This window comes from Notolabrus celidotus, chromosome 10, assembly GCF_009762535.1.
Source record: "Notolabrus celidotus isolate fNotCel1 chromosome 10, fNotCel1.pri, whole genome shotgun sequence".
NCBI lineage: Eukaryota > Metazoa > Chordata > Actinopteri > Labriformes > Labridae > Notolabrus > Notolabrus celidotus.
In genome coordinates, this window is record NC_048281.1 from 22,843,246 (window position 1) to 22,870,987 (window position 27,742).

Below are 27,742 nucleotides of genomic sequence, written 5' to 3' on the forward strand. Positions count from 1 at the left end.
GACAGGCCATAATGATGCATTTAAGATCTTTCTTCCACAAAATAAGTGAACAGCAACTCCTCCTATTTTTTTTCCTCGCATAGTTCTTACTTCCACTCTCATCCTTTTGTGTGTGCGTGGAAAAGTAGCAAAGTTTGGGAATGTCCAGTCAGCAGCAGCATTCATATTACACAAGGAAGTGAAAGCTCCTCTCATCATCTTTTGGGGCTTGTTGTAAAAAAAAAAATAGGGATAGAGAGAGACAGCAAGAAATGGGATGCAATTTGAAATGAATTAGGTAAAGTAAATTGTTCAGGATGTCAAAATGTGTTGGGGTGAAGGCGTTTATGTAATTGGAGCCCTTGGTGTTCTGGTATACAGCTTAAGAGAGGAAATTCTTCATTAAGACTAGAGTGCACCACACACACACACACACACACGCACACACGCACACACACACACACACACACACACACCCATGCTCATACCTGAGTGATGCAGCTGATGTACTAGACTGAGCTGACCTCATTTACATGTCCTTTCTGAGGAGGTCTACTGTGAAGAAAACAGGGGGGACAAGCCAGGAGGAAGAAAGAAAAGGAGAGACTGAAGAGGAAAGGAGGAAGAGGCAATAAGGAAAGAGAGCATAGAGGGGAAAGGAGGGCAGTTGGGAAAACAAGGAGACATGAGAGAAGTAGGGAGGCACAGAGGAGAGGATGGTTAAAGAGAGGACTAGAGAAGAAAGGACAGGAGCAGTGAGGTGAAGAGGAAAGGTAAGGTGAGAAGATGAGGAAATGAGGAAAAAGTTGTGAGGAGAAACAAGGAGAGAAGGGAAGAGGAAAGGAGGAAGAGGCAATAAGGAAAGAGAGCAGAGAGGAGAAAAGAGTGCAGAGAAGTAGGAAAGGGAATAGTGGGCAGGAGAAGAGGGGAGGCACAGAGGAGAGAATGGTTAAAGAGAGAGGAAAGGACAGGAGCAGTGAGGTGAAGAGGAAAGGTAAGGTGAGAACAGACAAGGGAAAAGGAAAGAGGAGAGGAAAGGACAGAAGAGGAGAGGAAATGAGGAAAAAGTTGTGAGGAGAAACAAAGCAAGAAGGGAAGAGGCAATACGGAAAGAGAGCAGAGAGGGGAAAGGAGGGCAGTTGGGGAGAACAAGGAAACATGAGAGAAGTAGGAAAGGGAATAGAGGGCAGGAGAAGAGGGGAGGCACAGAGGAGAGAATGGTAAAGAGAGACTAGAGAGGAAAGGACAAGAGCAGTGAGGTGAAGAGGAAAGGTAAAGTGAGAAGAGACAAGGGGAAAGGGAAGAGGAAGAGGAAAGGACTGAGGATGAGGAAATGAGGAAAAAAGTTTGTGAGGATAAACAAGGAGAGAAGGGAAGAGGAAAGGAGGGAAGAGGCAATACGGAAAGAGAGCAGAGAGGGAAAAGGCGGGCAGTTGGGGAGAACAAGGAAATACGAGAGAAGAGGGAAGGGGAATAGAGGGCAGGAGAGATGGGAGGCAAAGAGGAGAGAATGGTTGAGGAGAGGAGAGGAGAGGAAAGGAAAGGACCAGTGGGGTGAAGAGAAAAGGTAAAGGGAGAAGAGACAAGGGAAAGGGAAAGTAGAGATGAAAGAGAAACAAGGAAAGAAGGGAAGAGGAAAGGAGGAAGAGGCAATAAGAAAAGAGAGCAGAGAGGGGATAGAGGGCAGGAGAAGAGGGGAGGCACAGAGGAGAGAATGGTCTAGATAGGACTGGAGAGGAAAGGAAAGGAGCAGTGAGGTGAAGATGAAAGGTAAGGTGGGAACAGACAAGGGAAGAGGAGAGGAAAGGACAAACGATGAGGACATTATGAAAAAGTTGTGAGGAGAAACAAGGTGAGAAGGGAAGAGGAAAGGAGGAAGAGGCAATAAGGAAAGAGAGCAGAGGGGGTAAAGAGGGCAGTTGGGGAGAACAAGTAAACATGAGAGAAGTAGGAAAGGGAACACAAGTCGAGAAGGAAAGAGGAAAGGAGGAAGAGGCAATAAGGAAAGAGAGCAGAGGGGGGAAAGAGGGCAGTTGGGGGGAACAAGGGGGCAGGAGAAGAGGGGAGGCACAAAGGAGAGAATGGTAAAAGAGAGGACTAGAGAGGAAAGAACTGGAGCAGTAAGTTGAAGAGGAAAGGTAAGGTGAGAACAGACAAGGGAAGAGGACAGAAGATGAGGAAATGAGGAAAAGTTGTGAGGAGAAACAAGGAGAGAAGGGAAGAGGAAAGGAGGAAGAGGCAATAGGGAAAGAGAGCAGAGAGGGGAAAGGAAGGCAGTTGGGGAGAACAAGGAGAAACGAGAGAAGTATTAAAGGGAATAGTGGGCAGGAGAAGAAGGGAGGCACAGAGGAGAGAATGGTAAAAGAGAGAGGAAAGGACAGGAGCAGTGAGGTGAAGAGGAAAGGTAAGGTGAGAAGAGACAAGGGAAAAGGGGAGAGGAGAGGGAAGGACAGAAGAGGAAATGAGGAAAAGTTGTGAGGAGAAACAAGGAGAGAAGGGAAGAGGAGCAGTGAGATAAAATGAGGGGTAAGGGGAGAATATAATGGAAAGAAAGAAAAAATTAGATAGAAGAAGGGAGGAGAGGAGTTGCAATAACATAGAAGAGGAGATGAAAGCAGAGGTGGGGAGAGAGGACAAGCGAGGAGAGAAGGGAAGAGGTGAAAACAAGGAGTTAAGAGAGGAAATGAATGAAAATGTGGAGAAAAAGAAAGAGAAGAAGGACAGATAAGGAGAGGTTTGGAGAGAGAATGAAAGAAAAGTGTTCAGAGAAGACGAGTTGTGCAATGTGACATGAAATGCAGGGGATGAAAGACAGTAACGAGAGATGAGGAGAGATGACAAAATGAGGGATGAGAAGAAGAGCAAGATGAAAATGGTGAAGGAAAGAAGGAGGGAAGGAGGAGGAGGAAATAAGGCAGGGAATGAGTAAACGAGGGGAGGAGAAAAAGATGGGGCGTATAAGGGAAGATGAAAGAGAGGGAAAGTTGAAAGGTAAAAGGGGGGAGGAGAAACGAATTGAGACTCTGGCAAAGGAAGGAAGGAAGGCAGGGATGGAGAGAGGAAAGCAGGAGGGGAGGGAGAGGGAGGAGGAAGGGGAGGAGGAGGAGGGTGATCTCTGGGTTTGAAGCACATTAGTATTCATAGGGAAGAGGAGGCCACAGACAGCAGAGAAACAGAGGGACCAGACTGAGAGCAGCATACCACACAAACACACACACGCACACACACACACCACACACACACGCGCACACACACACACCCCACACACACACACACACACACACACACACACACACACACTACATGTAGGCAAACACATACACTCAATGTATGTAATATGTGGATTTAGATGATACAGACGGTCAAACCACTCCTTGTGTGTTCCATGTTGTCTACCATCGACACATTAACCTGCACACAGGCCCTCAAAAATCCTCCCCAGGGATGCTTTAGCGGTTGAGGCCTCCAAAACCACACGCACCCCTGCCGGCCTCAGATCGAATCCCGCCATCAGAAGCGTCTCTCCTGTGTTTTCACTGCTTCGCATCCCCTCTTCCTGCCTCCATGCTCTGTCAATAAAAGCAAAGAACAAGCCGCAGATCTGTGGATGTTGACTTTCCTTTTTACCTCATCGGCTAACCGTGAGTGTACCTACAGGAGAGGAGAGGAGCGAAGGAGAGCAGGTGACTCATTTCACTGTGGGAGAGACAGACTAGGCTGGGCAGGGCCAAGCTGTGGGGGGAAAAGGGGTGGAAGACAACAACAAAAAAAAGGAAGGAAGGAAGATTGCATATATCTTGTTTGGGGCCGCTTGTGAAAAACACAGTGGCAGGAGGATAGCAAAGAGAGAGGGAGAGAGAGAAGGATAGAGGGAAGGAAGAGGAGGTGGAGGGAGAAACAGCAACACTCTCCGGGTGTTCTATTCTTAGTCTCTGCTCCTCAGACTTTGTGTGCATGTGTGTGTGTGTGTGTGTGTGTGTGTGTGTGTGTGTGTGTGTGTGTGTGTGTGTGTGTGTGTGTGTGTGTGTGTGTGTGTGTGTGTGTGTGTGTGTGTGTGTGTCTGTGTGTGTGTGTGTGTGTGTGTGTGTGTGTGTGTGTGTGAGCATGTGTGGGCAGGCAGGTGGTGTACAGCTGACAGTTGATTTGCTGTGACACCAGACACACTGGCTGCCTTGGACTCCCGTGGCCTAGATATCAGAGTCTCCTGGAAGCCCCTTCATGCACACACACACACACACACAAACACACACATTTAATCACATGCACACTCATTTGTGTCCCTCTTTTCTTTTTTTTTTTTCCCTCTCTCATTTTTGCCCCCCCCCCCCCCGCTCCTCCTTCTTAGACCTACATAAAACTGTGATTGGCAAGCAGGTGGTCTCTACTGTATGTCCTCAAGGGTTTGAGGATGGAAGAAAACTTTGCCTGGCAAAGATAACAGCGGCGAAGAGGAAGCACGCAGAGAAAGAAGAGGGAGAAAAGTGACATGAGTGAGACCAAATAGTGAGAAGAAGGGCAATAAGAGGGGGAAAAAAAGACATGGGGTGATAGAGTGCAAGAAGAGAGATATAGTGAGCGGGAAAGAAGAGAGTGAGATCCCATCATGTAAACAGTCTGAAGCACCGCATAGAGATGGAGGAGGCTGTTGCCATGGCGGCAGAGGCTGCATCCTTTTGTTAAAGATGTCACTCAGGGGGAATCAGGGCTAATGAGGAAGGACTTTGCGCCTGCGTGTGTATGTGTGTGTGTGCGAGGGTGTTATGTGTATCTGAGCAACACGGTCTGCTGGTATTCTTGAGTTTATCGGCGGTATAATGGCTCTGGAGATAAATAAATAAATAAGCAAATATCCAGTCGAGCGCGTGGGGATGAGTGGGAAATTAAAAATAGAGGAGAGCGGGAGTCAAGCAGGGGTTATGTGAACATGTAGAGAAATGTCAGTGTCATTGGTGAGAAGGGCACAAGGAGGATGAATGTGACTGTGTGTGTGTGTGTGTGTGTGTGTGTGTGTGTGTGTGTGTGTGTGTGTGTGTGTGTGTGTGTGTGTGTACGTGCTTGTGTGAACTCTATTGAGACAAGTGATGTGTGTGGTTTTGGTGTGGCACTGCGCTGCGTAGGTGGTTTGTTCTGTGTGCTCTCCATCTCACTGCAAATTAGTGAAGAATCAAAGGGAAACAGGTTTCATTTAATCCTACCCTCCATCTTTCTTTCTCTTTTTCTCCTTTTTTCCCTCTCTTCGTCCTCGGCAAACAGCCTTGAGCCTCCCACAGAGTGAGCGCAGACATCTGCCTGCTCTTCCTCGCTCTGTCTCTCCCTTCTTTTTCTGTTAGAACCAACGCGCGCACACACACACACACACACACACACACACACACACACACACACACACACACACACACACACACACACACACACATATATTTGTTTTGCTGTCAGCAGCGTCATCAAAGAGAGTGAGAGAGGTCTTGGCGCCATTCTTCCATTCTACTCCACTTCCCTCTCCTCACTTCTTTTTTCCCTTTCTTCCAGCTCTCCTCTTCCTCCTCTCTTTATAGACAGGGATAAATAATTTGATCTGGAGGGCTTTTTGAAATTCCACCACTCTGAGAGGCGTGACGTTAATCTTTTATTATCTGCTCCTTCATTCTTCCTCTCTCTTCCTTTCTCTTCCATTCCTTTTTCTCCTTATCTCTCCACCAGACCCCCCCCCCCCCCCACACACACACACACCCAACCCCAAGCCCCGTCCTTGCAGTATTCTAATGATTCATATTTCACATCCACTGCCTTTTCATTTAGCCTGTCTACACCGCTTCAGGGACAGCTACTCACGATCTTAATTGACTGAAGAGATAGAGGGGCTGAGGTGGGTGGCAAAAGTATCCAACTCCCCAACCCCCATACCCCCCCAAAATTGTGCACAAACAAGGAGGACACAGAGGTAGACACACATGCACACAAATACACATATATTCGCTCCGGCAGCAATGCATGGTTAGACATGCAGATTTCCACGCTGGGGTAATTAAGCCGTCGATTTTTCTTAGGGTCAAGGGAGTGACGCAGGAGAGCCAAGCAGAAATGATGATGTGAAGGAAAAGGATGCTCAGATGAGGAGAAATGAGAGGACTCACTCCCTCCCTTTCTTTCTCACCTCCTCCCCCCCTCCTCCTAACCCATCTCTCTGTCTGTCTGTGCCTCTCTCTTTGATCTCAGCCTCTGTCCCACACTGCATATTAAGATGCCCGGGCCCCCCTGTTTGGTATTCCGAGGCGGGCACCGTGGATGCCAGTCTCCATATCCTCTCCTCGCTTCTCCTCTGAAAGGGAGCAAAAAACCCCTCTGTCTGTCTCAAGATGCTTATCCCGCTAAATGGGTCTGAAATAGCTGGAGAACGGGAGGGGGGTAGAGGGGCAGGAGGGTAGAGGAGAAGAAGAAGAAGAAGAAGAGGAGGAGAGGGGAAGTATAAGACACGGCACAGACTGGAGGAGGAGGAGAAGGAGGAGGAGGAGGAGGGGGGGCAGAGGGAGAGTGATGGGGCTGATTTTAGCTGAGAGGATAATTAAACGCTATTATCACAATGGGCCAGTAATACAGCTATAGCTTGTACATAGAGGAGCCAGCCCTCCCATGTTTGCCTCACTAAAAGGAGGGAGGAAGGAACGAGGGAGGGAGAGAAGAGGCACAGATTAATAGGCGGAGGAAGAGCAGGAGAAACAGAGAGGAGAGGAAGGGGGGGAGAAAGACGGTAAAATAGGCAAACAGAATTAGAATGGGAGAGTGAGTGGGAGAGTTTAGTGGCGGGGTGATTGCTCAGTGTTTGGGATTAGCATGACTCCCTCACCCACTCTCTCTCTCTCTCTCTCTCTCTCTCTCTCTCTCTCTCTCGTTCTCTGTACAACTCCCTCCCTCTCCCTCTCTCTCTCTTTCTTTCTTTCTTTTTCTCTCTCCCCTCTCCTTCTATAAGCCCTGGGGATGGCACAGCTTTAGTTAAACTGCTCTATTAAACGGCGCCTGCTGAGAAAATCAAATTATAACTTCCTTTAATCAGCGAGTATCAGTGGCCCACACAGGAGCAGCCGGCTCTGACAGCAGAGAGAGAGAGAGAGAGAGAAAGAGAAAGAGAGAATGAGCACGAGAGAGAGAGTGAGAGAGAGAGAGAGAGAGAGAGAGAGAGAGAAGGAGACTGTGACTGGAGACCTGAGGGAGGCCGATATGAACCTGTCTCCCGTCTGCTTTGGTTCCCATGGCAACAAGATAGAGTGAGGGGGAATATGGGTAGAGGAATGTCTGCATCTATCGTTTCCTCTCAGTAAGCATTCACACAGAGAGATAGCAGAGAGGAAGAGAGAGTACGCTCAGTGAGTCAGGCTGTTTGTCTGTTTGGGTGGTGTTTGAAGGTGGGTGCTCTAACAACTGTTGAACCCCCCCCCCCTCTAAACTATCCGCCCCCACGCAAGATCTAAGGAGAGGCTGAGAGTAACTTAGTAAATTTAGGATTACATGATTGCTAACAATTACAGTTCAAGGAAACTTAAGCCGTATTTGAGTCTCTACTGTTTATCCAATTTCTACTCCACAAGCACTTGGAGGGAAATTTTGTTTTCTTTACTCAACTAGTAAAAAAAATTAGTTTTAAATTATTTGGATTTATAAAAATTATTAAATGAATGTTATCGTTAACAGCATTAACGTTAACTGTGTGTAGTCATTCCCTCTTGGAAAATGTTCCACCTTTTCTCTTTCTTAATCTCTAGTCTTCCCAGGAGTTTTTGAGCTGTGGATTGTAGACATTGCTGAAGACCTCTTGCTGCCGTGGATGAGCTTGACTCCAATGACCCAAACTATTAACATTTTTTTCCTTTATTTATTTTCCTTTATTCAGATCCCCATTAGCTGCAACTAACACAGCAGCTACTCCTCCTGGGGTCCACATAAAACAAACAGAACATACAGAGCTTAAATATTTTTAAAAGCAAACTCAAGACCTACCTTTTTGGTGTTGCTTTTAACTAAGTTTTATTTTTATTCTTAATAGTTTTTTTATTTATTTATTATTTATTTATTTTATTTATTTATTATCTAGTTCAAATTGTAGTCACTTTTATTCTACTTTATTTATTTATGTACTTATTTATTTTAAGTATAGCATCTTATGTTCTTTTAATTGTTTAATATTTTAGTGTTTTATTATCTTTGAAATGTATTTTATTTTGGTGATTTTAATTCCTGTGTTTTGTTTTAACATCTTATTTTACCTCTAGTGTTTCCTCATTAAGATATCATGAAAGTGTTTCCTCAGTTCGTTTAGCAACTTCTTTTTTATTTTATTTTTATTTATTCATTTTTTTTATTGTTTTTATTACTATGGTTGCATAGTATGTTCTTAACCTTAGGATTGTCGGGTGGGTTTGGGGTTCGGGGCTGGGGGTGGGAATTTTTTCTGAATTTATTCTAGTTTAAGTTGTTGTTATGTACAGCTCTTTGTGTTACAATGTCATTGTATGAAAAGCGCTTTATAAATAAAGTCTGATTGATTGATTGAAAATATACATGAAATATAAAACTGAAAATGCAACAAACAGAAAATACAACAACTGAATATATGACAAATGTAGATATAACAACTGAAAACATCTGTCTTACTATAGAACACATTATCATAACTTTATTACCTGGCTTTCTTACTGATCTTCCGGTTGTGTAAAAAGCTTGATTCTGATTGGTCAAAACCCCTTGACGACGGTGATTAACATTCATCCATGAGCAACACCAGAGTCAAACTGATCGCATGCATTCATGTTAAAACAATCCCCTGAAAAGAGTTCGGGGTTCATTTAACAGGCAGATAAGAATCAATCACCATGGAACGCTAACTGACGTGGAATCACTGGGATTATTTTTTAACAACTGTAAACATAAATCATTTTAAATCAATAAAATAATATTTTAATCAATGTTTTTGACAACGTGTTTGTATTTTAAGTTAGTGGCTGGGCAATAAGCAGGACAATGTATGGTGAGCAGGTTGTTGTGGGAAAAAGAACCCCGACAGGGTGAGACAAGACACTGATGCGAAGCGGAGGGGTCTTGACCGTCCTGAAGGATTGATATTTAACCAGAAGGGTTGAAGAATGATATTTGGCTAAAAGCATGTTTCTTTTAAACATACGTGAAGTTTTTATTATGTTATCTGTGAGAAGGAGTTGTAAGTTGTAGATGTGAGAGAATTTTTGTTTTGATATTTTGAACAGCTTCACATGTGACATATCTATTTGCTTGCTATGTTATGAATTATTTGACTTATGTGGTTAGAACACGCTGCACCTTGCCCAACTGTGATGGTAAAATGTTTCTTACAAACTGATGCATTATTAAATATTCAAATATTAATATATCAGTCTGTTTTACTTTTGATACTTAAAAGAACATTCAACTGGCAACACTGATTTACTTTAGTTTTAAAAGCATGACTCTTGCTTTAATTGAGTGTTTCTTAAGTTTTGGTAGAATGTTCAACTCAAGTAAAGAGGCTTCCATTCTTCGTGCCTGGGCTGACTTCCTGTTATCACAATAAAAGCCTCAGCCTTACAAGCATAATAGACTCTTGCAATCATAAATCCTTCTCGTTAGGAGGCGATCTAATCGCTCTCGTCTCTGATTAGTCATTAACGGTCCAGTTAGTGAAATGGTGAGACGCAGGTGGGTGGGCAACTGCTCAGATCTCTGGGGTTTGCCTTGACTCATTAATGATCAGTTAATTATAACATTGTTTCAGTCCTCCTGCTTGTTTACATTCACCTGCCATGCGGAAGAGTCACAAAACACCGCTGCAGGGGACTGTAAACAAGGGGGAGGAGGGAGGGAATCAAAGGAGGAAATGAGGTGAAATGATGTTGAAACTTGATAAAAATTTAAGCTCAACTTCAAGGAAAGCAACACACAGAGAATCAGATACTCAGGGAAAGAGAGGTGGCAAAACAGAGGAGGAAACCACAGAAAAGAACAGGCCAAGTGGTAGCATCTCAGTGCATCAAGCATCATTAGGGATCCGCGAGACACTGCTTGCCTCTGTTACTCATAGCAACACTGCATACCATGATAATAGGCTGACTGATGATTGGTCAGGCTGCCACTCTCTGGTAAGTGACCTCACCGCTGTGTGAGTGAGCTCACTGTCTCAGTATTTTGATAACCGAGCTGGTCCTGGCACTCTTTGCAGAACCGCCACCAAGCCTTTTAATTAGTGAACCTGAATACAACCAGCATGCTCTGCTCTGCTGTAGGACTGAACAGGTGTCATACACATACAGTAAAACACCCCCGGCTTCTCATAGTATTAATTTTAAAGCCAGCTGTTTCACTGCTAATAATTAACATGTTCATTTGTTAGAGTTATAGTCTCTATCAATAAGATGCTTCACACTTCCAGCCCACCACCTTCTCCCTGCGTTTACAGTGTTTCACCCAAGCGCAAGACTGTTTATCGAAGCTTTAAATAATGCAGATGGTAATATGATAAGTGAACAGTCAATGTTGGTGTCCTTCTTAAACACACACACACACACACACACATGATGCACACCCCCCCAGGCATGCAGGCAGACAGATGGGCTAAAAGAATCACATTTATAGCGCTCAAGGTGCAAGTAATATGATTCAGTTTCTCCTCAGTTCTTTAAATGTAACATCGGGAAAAAAGTGGATTTTTGGTTTCTCTGTTTCCAAAGTATTCTGGGTTAGTCATGCCACAGAGTTGCAGCGCTGGAGAGCCAGAACATCGACCTGAAGAGCTTTGCTAGTGTGCATGTCTAATGCAACCCAGTCTGGGAATACTGCCAGTCTACTGTTACTCCACCAGTGGGGTTTATCACACTCACATGCACACACCCACACACACACACACCAGAAAAAAAAAAATAACAGAGCGGGGAGGGAGTGTATGTGTGTGTGTGTGTGAGAGAGAGAGAGAGAGAGAGAGAGAGAGAGAGAGAGAGAGAGAGAGAGAGAGAGAGAGAGAGAGAGAGAGAGAGAGAGAGAAAGCTTTGTGGTGTGTCACTGATCTCTGCTAGCATGCACAAACATGTCCGACGTAGCCATGGTCTGCTTGTCAAAAGTCACAAATATGCAGCTCCCATCCCGTGATTTTGTGTCCTACATACAGTTTGTCATCCCACTCTGCTCATTGCCGTACAAGGCTTCAGTGTTGCTGATGCTCTGCAGCCCTGTGCGATAAAGGAAGAGAGACATATAGTATTGTTAACACAACGAGCTAGAAAGAAAGGAAGAAAAACAAAGTTTCGGCTGAGACTTACTAATTGGGCACACGTAGGTTTAAAGAGCCACTTGAGGGGGGTGTTTAAGAGGAAAATAGGGTTTAAAGGACCTGTTGAGCAAAAGGAATCCAAAAACTCTGAAAAAACCTTCTTAAATTCTAGTATTTGTAGGTTTTCTCTATCTTCTGCGTTAAATTGGGCAGATGAGATAGAACAAACTAGATACATCAACTCGGGCATTGGGAATTAGCTACAAATATAACCCATTTTGTTGTCCCTTCAGCTCCACATTCATTGCTCCAAAGGGTCGTTATATAAAACCATGAGCAAAAGAGACTGTTGCTAACTCGAATTTAGTGACTCAACTCATCTTGAGAAATCAAAAGATTGAACACACCAGAAAATCTGTCCTTGTACATTTAAACCAGAGCGCTCATTCAATTAACAGCATCTTGAAGAAGAATGTGCGCTTTGCAAAAACATCCTCACTTTGAGAATCGAAATGAGTTCTCAGATAAGTACTGAAACCCCCCCCCCCCCCCCCCCCCACACACACACGGAAATAATCAGGCCAGCTAATAATGCATGCACTTAAACACGAATTCATTCAATCCCCAGCTGTCATGATTATACATTTGGGTTAGATTTGAAATGTAACTTGATTAAATATTGAGAAGGACCACTCTCATATTGCATGTCCTTAATGTTTCACTCTTCCTCTGAGGCTTGTGATATTCTGTGAAATGTGTGTGTGTATGTGTGTGTGGTTTCTGTAACTGAACATTATTGTATTTTCAAACGGCATCTGTCAGTATTTTAATTTCATTAGCTCCTCTGCAGAGTACAATAGATACACTTTGGAGACCAATCTGCTCTGCTTAAAGGAAAAGTACCATAGTGGGGGTGTAGTGATACGTTTCTCTTTTCTTTTTTTCAACTTGAAGCATTAAAGGAATAATCCATCATCAATAAGAGCCATTCTTTATACTGAAGGGCTGGAAAACTGATAACCATAGATAGGAGGATTTATATATCAAATACTATGGACTAAATGAACCTTTTAACACCCTGCATATATGTAAACAAGTATGTGTTTCCCATATGATGACTTTCTTTGAATTCTAACATCTTTCAACCCAAGTCACCAAAAGCACATTTATGTGGAATCTCTTACTTTGACTTCAAAGAAAGTGTGTCAACAGCTGAAACCAAACTGTCTCCTAATGCCTTTTAATGTCAAAACCAATCAGAGCAAAACAAACATGTGATAGCCGTTGGCTTATTGATTAGGTCGCTAGTTCCAAAAACCAAATCATCGTCATCATGGAGCAAAAAACAGAGGTTAGGCATGACTTAACTGGGTAGCCAACACTTAAAGCTGGGGTTGGTTGTCAGATTTAGATACACTTTTTGTTATACTGGTTAAAATTATCTTTATGTCCCGATGGCAATCAATACATAATGTGTAATAATAATAATAAAGAGTTTAAAAGAAGCCGCTGTCTACAGCCGGAGTAAACCTGGGAAAACACCAACCAATCCCTGTCATCAGGAGCCAAATGATGAAACCAATGAAATCCCGTCCTGCCGTTCTGCCCGCCTCCTGCACGTACATTTCATGTTTGTTTGTGTTTTTAACTTTCACTATGATAATGTTTTGGTGTTTTCTCACTGCTGAGTGAGACATGAGTTGACGTAATGCAAAACACCAAGGATGTGCTGAGTACCGGTTTTGAATCAGTCACGATCATCTGGTCGCAAACAACGGTGCTCGTGCATGTGAGCGACGGGGGCGTCATTTTGGAGGAGCTTCGAGGGGGGGGGGGGTGGGGGGGGGGTTAGACAGAGTCCTAAGGAAATGCTACATTCAAATTCATGCTAGTTTTCCATGACGACCAACCCTAGCTTTAACATTTGTACAAATACATGAACTGCATCCAGTTTTTTTCATACTGACACAATAGCAGACTCAGAACTATCAACATCAGCTGCAGCTATCCTGGTTGTTTATAATTTTCACAGATCTGCTTTTAGTTTCTATGCTCCAGATACTTGGAATTTACTACAGAAAAACGTTAAACTGACCACACGAGTTCTTCTAAGACAATCCTGAGATTTAATTTCTGATCTTATTGATTTTAATTATACTGTTACTGTTTTATTGATTGTTTGTATGTATTTTATTGTCAAACTTTGTGCACTTGCACCACTTAATTTATGAATTGCATGTTCTATTCGTTTTTTTTCTTCCCACTGCTACCCATAGGCTTCTCTAACTATTTATTCATGTATTTATTTATTTTTAGAACTGATTGATTTATTTGTATGTGCTCCGTTGTTGTCTGTACCTCAGTACTATTGCAAATAAGGGTTCTCCCTCAATGGGTTTTCCGAGGATTCAAATAAATAAAAGGACGATGATGATGATAGAAATTCCTCAAAAGACGCTTCGACGTGCTCAAATTTAGAAAAGTGTTTGTGACTGGCCTGAGTTGAATCAGGTATGGATGGAAATCTGTGGGAGCAGGAGGGAGACCAGACGTGTCTATCAGAGCAAATAAAACATGAGCATGCAGATTAGTATGTCAGCTAGGATTTCTTTCATCATTACTATCAAACATGTCAAATGTGAGTATTTGGGCCCCATGAATGCAGAGACTACAGAATTAATAATCTCACTTGTTGATGATGTTTTTAAGTGTCTTGTTAGGGAAGTCATTTTATAAGGTTGCAATGTCACAAGCTTTACAGCTATTTCTATCGTGTCTTCTGGGACTTCAAAAATACTGTCAAATCTATAAAATACACAACCCTGTGATGTTTTCAGTATTTCAGATACTGGAGATTTGAAGAAGTCAGAGGCAGGGTGAAGCTTGTGAGAAAGACAGTTGGATTATAACAAAATATGGGGTGGTGGGTTTCTGAACTTGTGTGGAATCCCTTACAACTTGTATACTTGTGTTACTTAAGTCCCCCAATTTTAGAAGTAGGCTTCTTAATAAAAAGGAGTCCTCATTTTAGGCTGATTAATTGCAGATGTAGCTAAGTAGGGCGTTATGTAAAAAAGAAGAGGAAACTTTAATACAGCTGCTGCTCGACTGACAGCTTCATTAAGGGAGAAAAACATCTGGACCAAAAAATGATCTGAATTCTTTAAATGTCTGTGAGCAGAAACAGTTACTAATGGCTGCCACGTTTTCAGGATTTATAGATTAGCCAATTTCTTTAACTTTTTTCTTGATTCATTGGTGAAAAGTGTGATCCTTTCCAAAATAATGAAGATAATGATCATGTCTACAAATAATGTCTAAAGCAGAAGTGGCATCCTCTAATGTTGGTGAAACAGTCTAAGCTGTTTATTTTTAGTTTACAGTTAGTTATTGGCCACCTTTTCATCTTTTTGTCCAGCCTTTGCCTTCAGAATAATACGGTGGCCCTGAAGGACAAAATAAATTTACAAAAGATGAAACACTTTTACAAAGTTTGAGACAAATTTACATATTGAAAAACATTTTATAAAACAAAATTACATTAGCAAAACACTTTTACCAAGGCCAAAACAAATTTAGATTTAAGAAAACAAATTTACAAAATAAAAAAAAAACACATTTACAAGCGGCGAGACATTTTTACAAACGATGGAACATTTTTACCATTCCTGAAACAAATGTACATTAATTTTTTAACAGAAAGGGAGTGTACCCAATACCGGAAGTGATGCAGAACCAAACGGAGTACTAGTACCAAACGTCACTCCGTTTGGTTTCTCTCCATCCAAACAAATGGCTTGTTTGCACCAAGCGGTCTGGTATGGATCAGTACAGTTTGGTACGGGTCGGATCGGTAACGCCTGATCCTGTTTGCATTTCCACAGCCAACCGTGCCCTACTTGGTGGGCGGCGTGTAAGCCGGATGCCGATAGCCGCGTCAGCTATGTAATAGCGTGACGTCATGGCAGCGCGACACAGTGTACCCCGCTAATAAATGCAACAAAGAAGAAAAACGTGAGGAAAGTCTCTGCACCTCCGCGGTCAACCATGGAACGCTATTTCTTGACGCCATTTTCTAAACAAAAAAAGTTATCTTCCCGAAATCCACTGGAGATTTAAACATGGGGAGGTTATGTGTTGTCCTTCTTACTGCTGTCGCACGGCAATTCTTTCGACCAATCAACGGACTGCAGTGTTTCTAGCTCCACCTTCTTGGGTTGGATCGGTATGTCTGGCACCCTAACAGAAGGGTATCAAAAAGTGGGACGGTACAACTCAGTAATTTGGGGACCTGTCCAAGTCTTAGTCAATGGAAATGCCACAAAATGCGTGCTGTACCGAGACTAACTGAACTGAACCGCTTGGGGGAAACTGGGTTAAACTAAATGACGCCTCACTTAATCACTCCCGGTATTTGATACATTCCCTTTCCCTTAAAAATGAAATAAAAATTTGTTTCAGAAATAGTAAAAGTGTTGCACCGTTTCTAAAATGATCTCTCCTCTTTTTGCGTTTCTTTTTTTTTTATTTTATTTTGTTAATTTGTTTTCTTAAATGTAAATTTGTTTTGGCCTCGGTAAAAGTGTTTTGAATTTGTAAACTTGTTTTCCAAAATGTAAAATATTTCTCCAATTTTGTAAAAGTGTTTCCTCTTTTGTAAATGTGTCTCAGACTGATGTAATGGTTAGACTTCACCTGCAAACTTTTCCTGTTGACTACACGTTTGATTCGAAACTACTCCCCAGAACTTTCACTAGAGGAAGTTGTCAACACAGAGACTGAAATGAAAAGCTCAGCAGTTAAAACCACATTAATAATGGTGTTTTTGTCCTCCTAAGCATTGTTTATATGTTATGAAGTGTTTACCGTGTTACGTGTGGTGGACATTGGTGTCTCTTCGCTGTCCGACAGTTACATTCTCACTGGCACACAGACCTGACCTAGAATTGCTACTTAGAATTCGGGCTGAACCATCGCGCTGGAGTTGAAGGGGGGAGGGGGGGGGGGGACGACAGGAAATCTTGACTGGGATGTAATGGAGTAGGACCACTGGAAAGCTCAGGCGATAGGGGGGGAGACACATTTCTATTTTATAATGTTACCGTGAAAATGTTGTGATTTTGTGAAGTGTGCGCTATGAATTCGTCGTCGGAGGATATCGGGAATTACGCAAACATTCCAGGTGAGTGCCTCTTTATTCATATCCAGGTGGAAAGTGTCGCTACCACAGCTCGCCTCCTGGCAACGGGCACACGCGGGTCCTCCTCCCGGGGACATCATACTCCGGTATCCGTTCTTCTTTGCCTCTGTCCCCCCGAAGGCTGGCTCTATAGCAAACCCACGTCGCGTCTAGTCTGGCCTGGCAGACAGTGTGCGCCCTTTCAAGCGTGAATGCCGAATTTTTCCAGCGAAGCAAAAAGCGGATTATTCAGGATGTTTTCAGCATGGTGTAAAACCCGCGGAGAAATATTGGTTTTTACCCCATTATACTGGAGGACCGCCCGTGCTTGGTGAAAATGAAAAAAGGATACACTGCAGCATGCATGTTCTGCATTCTTCGGGAGTACTACACCGCTGGTAGTGTATTTCCTTTATTAAAAATGTTTGTGATATGATTTACAAACGCGCAGTGAGATTATAGGCCTCGGCTGGTGATTGTGTCGGCCAGCCCTATCATCTGCCGAGCGATTTAATTGTTACATTGTTACCGGAGCTAACTTGAAAATGAACGTTTGCACAAGGAGGGCCTGAATTCTTTATGAACAGACAAAGCCCTCCATGTGAATCTCATTTTATGTGTGTGTGTTTTTTTTATAATGTGTGTGCTTGTGGCCGACGTCGTTGTTCTCGCTCTCCGCCGCCGTCCAGTGCCTCCCTCTTCGGGGAAGACTTTGTTTGCGCTGGCCGACGCTCCATGAATGCAAGTGCTGAAGTCCTCCCTTCCCCCCCACTTCTCTGGCGAAACAGGAACAACTTCTTTTAGGAAAAAGAAAAAAAAAAAGTTCCTGGAGTTTCAAGCGCCATGGAATTACTTTGTCCGCCAAGAGTAGTCCAGTGAGGCGCTGAGATTTCATGGGGGGAAGTGTGGAGTCTGTAGTTGTTGTGTGCTTTACGTTGATTTGCAGAGTTTTGGGGCTTTGTAGATGTCGGTGTATATTTTAGGACGACTTCCTCGAGTAGGCCCGTTTGTGAGTAACTTGTGTGGCATTGTGCTGTTGTGTTACTCTGGTAAGACCAGAGAGCTAAAACATGGCAAAGAATGTGTCCACTTTTTTTAGTTTTAACTTCTTTTTCCCCTTTTGTGTTTTAGAAAAATCACAGTCATGTTGTACTAAAAATGTTAGATGAAAGACATGTGATACCTAGGAATTAACTCACCTAAATGAAGCCTTTGTTCCCAAGTCATTTATTTCACCATGACCACAAATTAAATGACCATCCAACATCAAATTAACTCAATGTTAAGTTTTAACTCACTATTACAAAGAAAAATAGCTACAGTTTGCCTGTTATTTCTTAAACTGATGCTGCCACTTCTCACCTGGCAGGTTGGGGGTCCAAGCATACCTGACTGAACTGCAAACCTTCCTATCACAGGACTCTCTTCAATTGCTAGGCAACAATGCTGTCTGCATTGAGCGTTTATGTATTGCATAGTCTAAAGGCGGCTTTGAATTTATCTTTCCTATGGTCACTATGTCTAACCTGTTTTACTTGTGTTTAATAAGAAGTATAAAAAAAGTAGCTCTATGGGTCAAATTTTGGAGGAAGTCATCCAAGACATAAAGAGGAAAAAAAAACAACTTTACATAGCGTATCATACACTGCCTTGTAGTCCCTAATGTGCACACTGGTCGATAACTGAGGTATAAATGAGTGTCTGGGTTAAAAAGGCCAGTACACACTGTTACTGTAGCCCCTAATGACCTACGCTTTGCACTGGTTATGTGTTTGCTACATGTGGGTCTTGTTAACATGAGCAGCTGAGTGCTTTTTCATGCCGTTTTGCTTGTTTGTGTTTCACCCGATGAGCAAAGTTCTCTCCCTCTGTTCCAGGTGTGAATGACTTGTGGCTGTAGGGTGTCGTGAGTGGGCCAGGTTCCTTCACAGCCTCCGTGGCTGACTAGGAGGAGTCGAGTGGAGAGCAGACATCAGTGCCCAGGGGACCTGAGACCTGGTTCTCCATATGAGGCCCTGCTGAAAGGGCAGGGGGGCTTCTGAGGTAACCCAGCACAAGTTCTCTCTCTCTGTTTTTTTTTGGTCTTTTGTCACACATTATCACACAATTTCTCTCAGAGGAATCCACACTCACTCTCAAATGCATACATCCACTGCACACTGCTTGTACCTATTTATTATCAACATTAAAGGTGGGAAAAATGCTGAGAGACAACTACTGTGTGCTACGACGATACATAAGGGCTCTATAACCGCCCCCTGGCTGTGTTCCAATTCCCATACTTCTGAACTATTTAGTAAGCCAGAAAGTAGACTCAGGAGGCCTCTATATACATGCAAGTCAAATGTAGCATGCCATTAATAGGATGTCCTATAACTTCCTGTCACGTATTGCAACATGCAAGCACCATATATTTGGATATTCTGATCCGCAAGCGTTGGCAGATGGCGATTTGTGTCTTTAATACCACCAATTGTTTTAATAACGGGGACAGATGTTGAAGCATTTGGGTCAAAGTTCAAGGCATGATGTTCTAACAGTATGAGAAACTTGTATGCATACGTCGGTACTTTGCAGGAGCAAAGATAGTATGAATGAGAAGTCATGCAATTTGGAAGTAGGGCCTGTGTTCCTGCCCCTTTTTAGTGCCACAAAGAAGTCCACCTGTTTTTAAAGAAGCACCATCCATTCTGTTGAGAATCCTAACGCTACACTACTCTTAAAAGATATCATTCGTGAGTATCTGAAATTCAAGTTGCAACTATAGTCTCATGCTTCTTCTTAGAAAGTGATTAGTGAGTGAGTGCTGGTTGTGATTTACGATTCCATGTCACAAACTTCCAGTTCAGCAAGTTTTTATTTTTGCTTAAATTTTTCCTCAGTGGTAAAGCTAAAGGACCAGGAAAAAGAAATGCATGCTTACTGGTTCTTTCCTGCCTTTCATTTTGCACACGTCCCTTTACTTGATTTTGTTTCTTTCTTCAAACTCAAGGCTAACATCAGTCTCATTTTCAAGCACGCAGCAAACACTCAAAGACTAACTGGTGCCATAACTTGATAGCTTAACACCACTCTGATGCAACATTAGTCACGATGTCTTCTTTGACATTTATCTACGTTATTGCCAGTGTTGATTGGTGCATTGTGATGAGAGAAGCCTTGAGATCCCCCCCCCCCCCCCCCCCCCCCCCCCCCTTCTGTCCCCTCCACATCCTCTCTTGATGTTCAGGGAAGCAGCTTAAAGGCCTGCTCTGCTTTGGACTATCAGTGCGATGTTTGGTCTCATTCTTTGATCTGCACATGCTGAGGACACAACTCGATCAGAGCTCTTGTCCCCGAGAACACTGTCCACGCGGTTTGTTTATCTGCTATCTAATCCGGAGCGTGTTAACCAAAAACCACAGCGAGGTGAAGGACGCGCGGAAATGGATATTGATGTGAAGTGGAAAAGGATTTATTTTCTCCTCTGTGGATTGGCTTCTCATGTTCCCGTGCATTTGTTTGCTTCATGGGTTTTCTAATTAAAACTCGCAGGGCGTGTGTTGTGTATGACATGGAGAGTTGACATAGCGGTGGGGGTTGCGGGGGTCTCATCATCTTTGTAGTGGATGGCGGATGCTCCCCTCTCCAGTTCACGCAGTTGGTTGGTCCCAAGTATGTCTGTGTTTTAATCGTGTTTATTTTCACTCTTTGGTCTCTGTCTGATCTGTTATTATCCGTTATTTAGCACCCATTTGCTCACAAATTAAGCAGTATTTACATTTTGCAGAAAGTGCATCGCTTTCCTATTTTCTGACTGAGACTTATATTCCCAGTTAATTAAGGATTTAAGTTCATTTTCTAAATGACTCCTGCAATCATCAGACATCCACAGTCCGGTAATTACATACTGTCCCCTAGAGAGCCGGGAAAACGCTATATGGTTCAAACATTGTTAGTCTACAGATTTACATTGAGCCCCTTTTGAAGATATTTAATTATTAATGTAATGTGAGGACAATTGAAACTTGCTTAAATTACATTACTATATAGAACACTTGATGAATCACCTCAGAGCATCACAGTATGTTTGTATGATACTCAAAAAAGGCCTAATATTCGATAGACTGTTTTCTCAGTTCCTTAAAACTATGGCTTGGCCGTTTTTCATTCATCAGCTTATTTAGAGTGGTTAAAAAGTGTAATATTCAGCACTTATTGGCATGATATGATCATTGAGATTTATGTCAGCTGATGTTGAAAAACCATGACGTCTGTGTCTTTAGACATGATGTTTTTTGTAAAGGTTTTCCCCTGTCAGGAGTCAAAAGGTTATGGTTAGGGTTGTCTTCTAATGCTTATTAGTAATGATCGGATGCATTCAATGAATATCAGTAACCACAGTGACTTAATTGAATGAATCAGGTATTTACCAAGTGGCAATCTTTGGCCGCGAGAATTGATGCCAATGTGGAAGTGTTAAAAACTGCAGTTGTCCGCTTGAGGCTGGCTCAAGAAGTACACACAAACTCATAAATTGGATCCTTACAGCAGATAAAAACACGTTTACAGCCTGGTTCAAAAAACGAGTGTAGTCTGGATAGCTAATTTATTGATCGGCACACACTGTACGGATGGTGAATTTGATCATAACGCGGCAATTTAGAAGATTTCAAGATTACAAGCACGCACAATGAGAGGTACAGCAGACTTGATTGACGGGCAGGTAGCTGTTGTCGAGGAGGCTCAAAGCCCGCCTCTTTACCTCAAAGTAACTCGACAGAAGTTGGGTTGAGTTCAGCATTTCCAATATGGCTCCCGCCGATGATTGGCTTCAAAACAGCACTTCAGAAACAGATGGGTGACGTCACAGATACTACGTCCATTATTTATACTGTCTATGGTATTGACCAAATCTGACAGTCGTCCTGAAATTGTGACCACACACTTCAACAAAAACATATTCAGAGTCAGTCAATCTTTTGAGCAAGTAAAACAATTATACTGAGGTTTATACTGAGGAGAAACAGTACACTACCATGAGTTTTATGACTATTAGAAATATAATAAAATGAGATAAAGTAGGAGATTAAACAGCGATTCATTATGGATGGATAATATTGTGGTACTAAAAAGCAACCAGAAATAAGAGTGTTTGAACAACAGTAAGGCCCTGTTGTCTTTGGATCTCTCAAACAAGTTCTGCAGCATTCTCAGCCAGCATAAGAAAAGAGCATTGTTTCTTTCATTACTTTGGCAAATATGGAACAGTCATCAATGAGAAAAATAATAAGGAAGAATTGATAAAACAAAGGGTGTGAGCCACAAAGCATTGCATGAAAAAGCTTCCAGCATTTTATTCTGCAGGTTAAAATTGAGTTCCCAACAGTTTCAGGTCTAAATATGATTTTTTTTTTCTTTTTGCGTAGGAGGTCTCAGTCTCATATGTGGTGGGATTGTTGCCCGCTCGGGATCCTCAGGGATGTGTCTGGCTGAGTCAGAATGCACCTATAATTCTGCTTTAATGTTTCTCTGCTGTGATTGACAGTTATTGTACAGACAGGCTGCCCCTTCTGCCCGGAGGGGAGGGGTCCTCTCCAACAAAGCTGCCCTCAGGTGGAACCTGGGGGCGGCAGTGACCTGCAGTCAACTCAGCTAAACATGTTTAAAGCTGCTAGCGAGGCGTAGGTCCTGTTCGTCTCGGAGATTGACTGTTGTCGCTAGTTAGTGAGTGTGGTTTACTGTACCATCGTGATGCAATGCCAATCTGTAGAGCACATTTTGTTTTAGATTTTGATTTCTTAATGTCGTTCATGTAGACAAGAGCTCTGGCTTCTCCTTAGCCCCCAAAAGGATAGAAGATATGTTTATATTCTCCTAATAGCCATAACACTGAGTAGATAGCTGATCAATTCACATGTTTGTAGTTGAGGGAATTAAAGACCTTCATTTTATGCACACCTCATGACATTGGATAAGATGTATAGAGCAGGGGTTCCCAAACTTTTCAGCCTGTGACCCCCAAAACATAAGTGCCAAAGACCAGTGACCCCCGCTGTCCCTCAAAGTGATTTAATGTGGCTTCATTTAGCTGGTCTGCAGAAAATTAGCCAACCTATATGAGCATGTGGCTGTGTTTCCTGTGCTGTTATGAATCAACCTACTGCTACTGATGCTTTTGATAATTAACTGTTCACTAACCCTAAACTTAGGAGTCATCTGGCAAAAAAAGGCAGAAAACTCATTAAATGTTTTTATTTTAAAAGTTTTATTTCAAGTTTAGCTACTAATTTTGTGGATATTTTTTACTATAATGGGTAAAATGTAGTATTTTAAGATAACTGTTGTCATTAAACTTTTTTATTGGATTTTTTCAGTATTTCTTAGTTCACCACAATATCAAAAGTTATAATACAAAACCAACAAAGAGAAGAAAAAATAAATAAATACAAAAAAATATAAAAATAAAGAAACAATAATAAACATTACAAACAAAAAGGAAGATAGACATAAGAAAACAAGGTCAATAAAGAAAAACAAATAATATTAAATATTTTTAGATAACTTGAAAAATAAAAAATCTTAAAGATATCTCAAAACCCCCTATTTGTGTCTCGCGACCCCCTAGGGGGCCCCGACACACACTTTGGAAACCCCTGTTATAGAGCAAAAGCTGGTGATATATTGTTCCATAACTCACTGTAATTATTATAGCTTCGTCCAGGTCTCCAAAAAAGTCATCCTGCAATGAGGTGTTGTTGTTGTATTGATGACAATGAAGTCAGTGTATCCTCTGCTGGACTTAGCCGGTTTCAGGCAAACCCTGTAAAAATGTGGTTTTGCAAAAAAAAGAGGTAGATAACTGAGCTTTCTCTGTTTTGCGTTTCTTTTTTTACTTACCATAAAATTAGCTGCATGTGACTTAACTCAAAGAGCTTGCTTGTAATTCAAAATCAATTTAATCCTAATTGAATGAACCAGTGGTAAGCATGCATCAATGGCATCAAATCTATCTCATCAAGTGTTCTTTGACTACTCTCTCAGTGAAAATAGAAGTACGAATCTTGTGAAATTAACACGGTATGCTTTTTCATGTGAAGTTCTCTTAAAGGATACTCTGTTTTGTTTGTGGAAAATCTTTAGTAATATTGCACTTCTATCTCATTAGAAGATAAGTAAAGCTGAAAATAGCAACCACTTTGACTTTTTCAAACTTTATCAAAATAGTAATGGTAACAAACTTTAACGTGCTGCTACTGTTAAAATGAGTTAAGCTCTCTTTTTTTAATGTAAAGATTATACTCAGTGATGGCAGGGATGCTGAGATCTTAATTTAAAAACATAGCTGATGTAGACTTGTGACAACATGTTGTTAAAGGTGCAGTGAGGAGTATTTAGCGATGTTTAGTAGAACAGACTTGGTAGAAATTGAATATAATATTCGTTAGTCTGTTTAAATTAGTGTATAAATCACCTGAATATAAAAGTAATTTTGTTTTTGCTAACTTATGGCCCTTTTCCACCGGCCCGTCTTAGCCCTACTCTACTCGACTTGACTCGACTCTACTCGGTTTGTGTTGCGTTTCCACGGGCGCGGTACCTCGTGTCAGATACCAGTTTTTCGTACCTGCTCTGCTCTGGTTCCAAACGAGCTGAGCCGATACCAAAAGGTGATGTTGACGGACTGCCGGCCACTGATTGGTCAGAGAATGTCGTCACCGAAGAGTCATGAGCGCGACGCCCAACACAGGACTCAAACCCGCCATTTTTAAAAAACAACATCATTACTGTACAATGTCAGTATGCATAATGCAGCCTTCTTTTGCTTTCCTCTCACGCTCGGCCTGTGACAAAAAGCCACAGACCGAGCAGCAAGTACACCATTGCCTCCATGTCCTCCATTGGTTGTGTTTGTTTCACGTTCAAAATGATGTGAACGCGGTTTCACGCAGCTGTGTTGTGACGACCCTGCCCACCGTGAGTCGGTACTTGGCCTGGTGGAAGAAGGTACCCATACCGAGTCGAGTCGAGTTGAGTCGAGTGGAGTAGGGCTAGAACTGTGTAGTGGAAAAGGGCATTTAGAATGAGTCTTTTGTAGCTACATAGGAAGGCGTCTTCTTCCTCAGAGGCTGCCACATTGCACCGCTATGTTTCAATTAATCAATCAATCTTTATTTGTATAACACCAAATCGCAACAAACATTATCTCAAGACGCTTTTACAAACATAGCGGGTCTGTAGACCGTACTCCATGTTATATTATTAACAAAGACCCAACACCAAGACAGGATACAATCCAGTCCCCTCGTACAGACAGGACTCAATCTTATCTCATCTTAATCCATCATGAGTATTGCACCTTGCGGTATTTAGCTAGTTACAGCAGCCAGGAAAAACTTCCTTTAACAGGCAGAAACCTCGAGCAGAACCAGACTCATGTTAGACAGCCATCTGCCTGGACTGTGTTGGGGTTGGAAAGAGGGATAGAGGAGAATAAGAGAGAGAGAGCGATGATAGGGATGAGACAAATAGTAGTAGTAGCGGTAATAATGTAGTAGTATGTTTCTACCATAGCACAGAACGGACCAACTTGTAACAATACGCAATTTCATAGTTAGTGAGTGGTCACATGAAATGCACCAGGCGGTTATTGTGCGCTCAATTATTTCTGTTGATGGGCAATTTGATGTTAAAACCTTGACCAATGGAGGATCATACTTATCATGCATCACAGGAACTTCTTGTCCTCAAAGGCCACCATCGCTTCACCGAGGTGAGGGATGAGCAAGGGAGTGTTCAATCTAGAATGTGATAATACTTAATGTGCAGGCCTTTGTCGATGCCATAAATGGCCAATATTTCTATCTGGGAAATGTTGGACTAATTTCAAACACTGTCCAAAGATGATTATGCTCATTTCAATTCAAGTGGCAACATTATTGAAAGAAAGCGAATTAGGAGCTTCACTATATTCATTTTTTGTTTTTCTTTGAAAACAAAACTACAATGATGAATTGATTGATTTGGTTGAGTTGCCAGCTTTTTGAAGCCTCTTATACTTCCTTTGGCTGAGTATGAACCATAGACTGTATAAAATATGGACGTAGTATCTGTGACGTCACCCATCTGTTTCTGAAGCGCTGTTTTGAGACCAATCATCGGCGGCAGCCATATTGCTGCTGTGGAGCCAGTGTGACGTAAAGAGGCGGAGTTTGAGCCTCCTAACTAACAGCTACAGTGTTCCCGCCTGCCAATCAAGTCAGCTGTGCCTCTCATTGGAAGACTCATGATCTCAATATCTTCGAAATTGCTGCGTTAGAAAATAACTATAACTCCCCATACAGTGTGTGCCGATCGAGAAATTAGCTATCCAGACTACACTCATCTTTTGTACCAGGCTGTAAACATGTTTATTTCTGCTGTAAAGATCGTCCTTTTTCCCATTCATGTGTATGTGACTTCCGGTACTTCCAGAGCCAGCCTCAAGCGGATCCTCGATGAACTGCAGCTTTTAGCACTTCCGCATAGGACTCACATTTTTAGACCGGAGGTTGCCGCTTGGTATGAACCTGTCATCCACTCCTGTCTGTCCTTGTCTGATCCAAACAGGATCCAAATTTCTGAAGTATGATATTAATTACAAAGGTATCACACTAGAGTGATCTTGGATTCATCTGGAGTCAGTTGAATGTCAGATTGAATGTGCCTGCATGTTGGCTTCTTTCTCCGAACAGCTATAGATCTAGGCTTGGGATTCACTGTCCGGTAGGTAGGATACAATGGGATAACAATAAGGTTAGAGTAAAATGGTACACCATGATGTCTGATAAGCTGAAGAATGCGAAAGATAATTAAAAAGGCAAGTTGCAGTCTTAATATACAGTCATTATTGAAGATTGTGACGTCCATAACAGGGCCGCACCTTAGGCTTGAGCTGCTCCAAGCTTGCCTGTTTGTTTTTGCTCAGTGTGTAGTAATTTGCGCTCCCTGCTTTACTCACAAACAAGAGAATCACATTAGTCCTTTTGTTTTACCTTTCGCATCATCTATTTTACCCACATTAATGAGATGAAAAAAACAATAATATACCCTCAACAAGGCATGCAAAACGATTTGATTCTGGGGTCACAACCGCACTACAAAACAATAAAGAGCATGTGTAACAATATCATCTCTGCTTTCCTGAAAATAAAAGCTGATTACAGGGAGGGTGGAAGTTCATTGTGTCTCTCTACTATCAGGAATAAATGGCAGGTTACATTAAAAGCCAATTTACCTGCTTTCCATTGGGTGTTACACTGCGTGCCTTTAGATATATAACCATGCAGAGGAGCTGTTCTTATTGAAGGCGACTCATGCTTCTCATGGAACAAACGACGAGACAGAAAAGCACACCAGTAAGCAGACTGGGACTCGTGGGAGAAGCAGAAGACGGCGTAAACTTGTAGCGCAGTCTTCAGTGAATCTCAGACATTATCACGACAGCTAAGTGCTGCAGCATGTGGGTACTTATATGTGCAATGGCATGAGTATGTGCACGTATATTGGTCTGTGCCTGTATATTTAATTGAGCAGGTTTTAGCCAGTGTGTTTAAAATTCCATGGGAATGACACATGAGTGCAATCTGGGGTAATTCAGGGACACAATCTGGCTTGCATTCTCTCCACAGTGCTAATTTTGCTGTAAGATAGCAGAGCAGAGAAGGAACATATATTGTGTTCTGCTCTAAGTAAAACATGTTTCTACCTGTTTGTAGTCGTGCCAGGTCAGTACAGATGTCTTAACTGTGTCACATGGTCTGACAGGTTGAGATGTCACTTTGTTCCTGTGTGGTGCTGATTGGGAATGAGCAAAAAGAATCTATGAGAAAATATTTTTGGAGCATATTTTAGAGTATAAATCCTCTCATTTCTGATATTCTTATTGCTATAAATTGTGGTTTTGCACAGCGTGGGTTCTTCTGATTCTTGCTTTGAATGTGCGTATTTGATATTTCTGTGCTGTTCATTGTGAGGCCCTCGAATCAAAACCTTAACGACAGTCATGTGTGAGGTTTCTTTTACTTGTGGCAACTGTGCAATATGTTTGCAGGTTGCACGCAAAGCAGAGCCTTCCACCAGCGAGTAAGGAACGCAGGCCCGCATTACACTTTACCACAATGGTCTGTATGGCCTCTGGAGGGCCTGGCCGTTGGGATTTCCCACAATGCTTTTAGCCACAGGGAGACGTCCTCCCAGCATGAGCAGGGGAGGAATGTGGCCCGAGTGTGGGAGCGACCGTCGGGATGGAGGGGAGGGAGTCACGGACCAGAGAGCATGGTCAAGAGAAGGGAGGAAAG

At 42.4% G+C, this 27,742-nt stretch overlaps 1 protein-coding gene across 6 annotated transcripts in view; it reads left to right on the forward strand.

Moving 5' to 3' along the window:
- The first annotated feature begins 16,086 nt into the window (after nt 1-16,086).
- Nucleotides 16,087-27,742, forward strand: part of bcl9 (BCL9 transcription coactivator) — a 35,988-nt gene continuing 24,332 nt past the window's right edge. For 2 of the 6 annotated variants that reach the window (XM_034693183.1, XM_034693186.1), the window contains exons 1-2: nt 16,475-16,822; nt 18,302-18,467. The gene's annotated coding sequence lies outside the window, so the exon portion shown is untranslated. Of the gene's footprint in view, nt 16,428-16,474; nt 16,823-17,284; nt 17,434-18,301; nt 18,468-27,742 lie in introns of those variants that run through there. The other 4 variants (XM_034693185.1, XM_034693181.1, XM_034693187.1 and 1 more) reach the window with 4 other exon arrangements.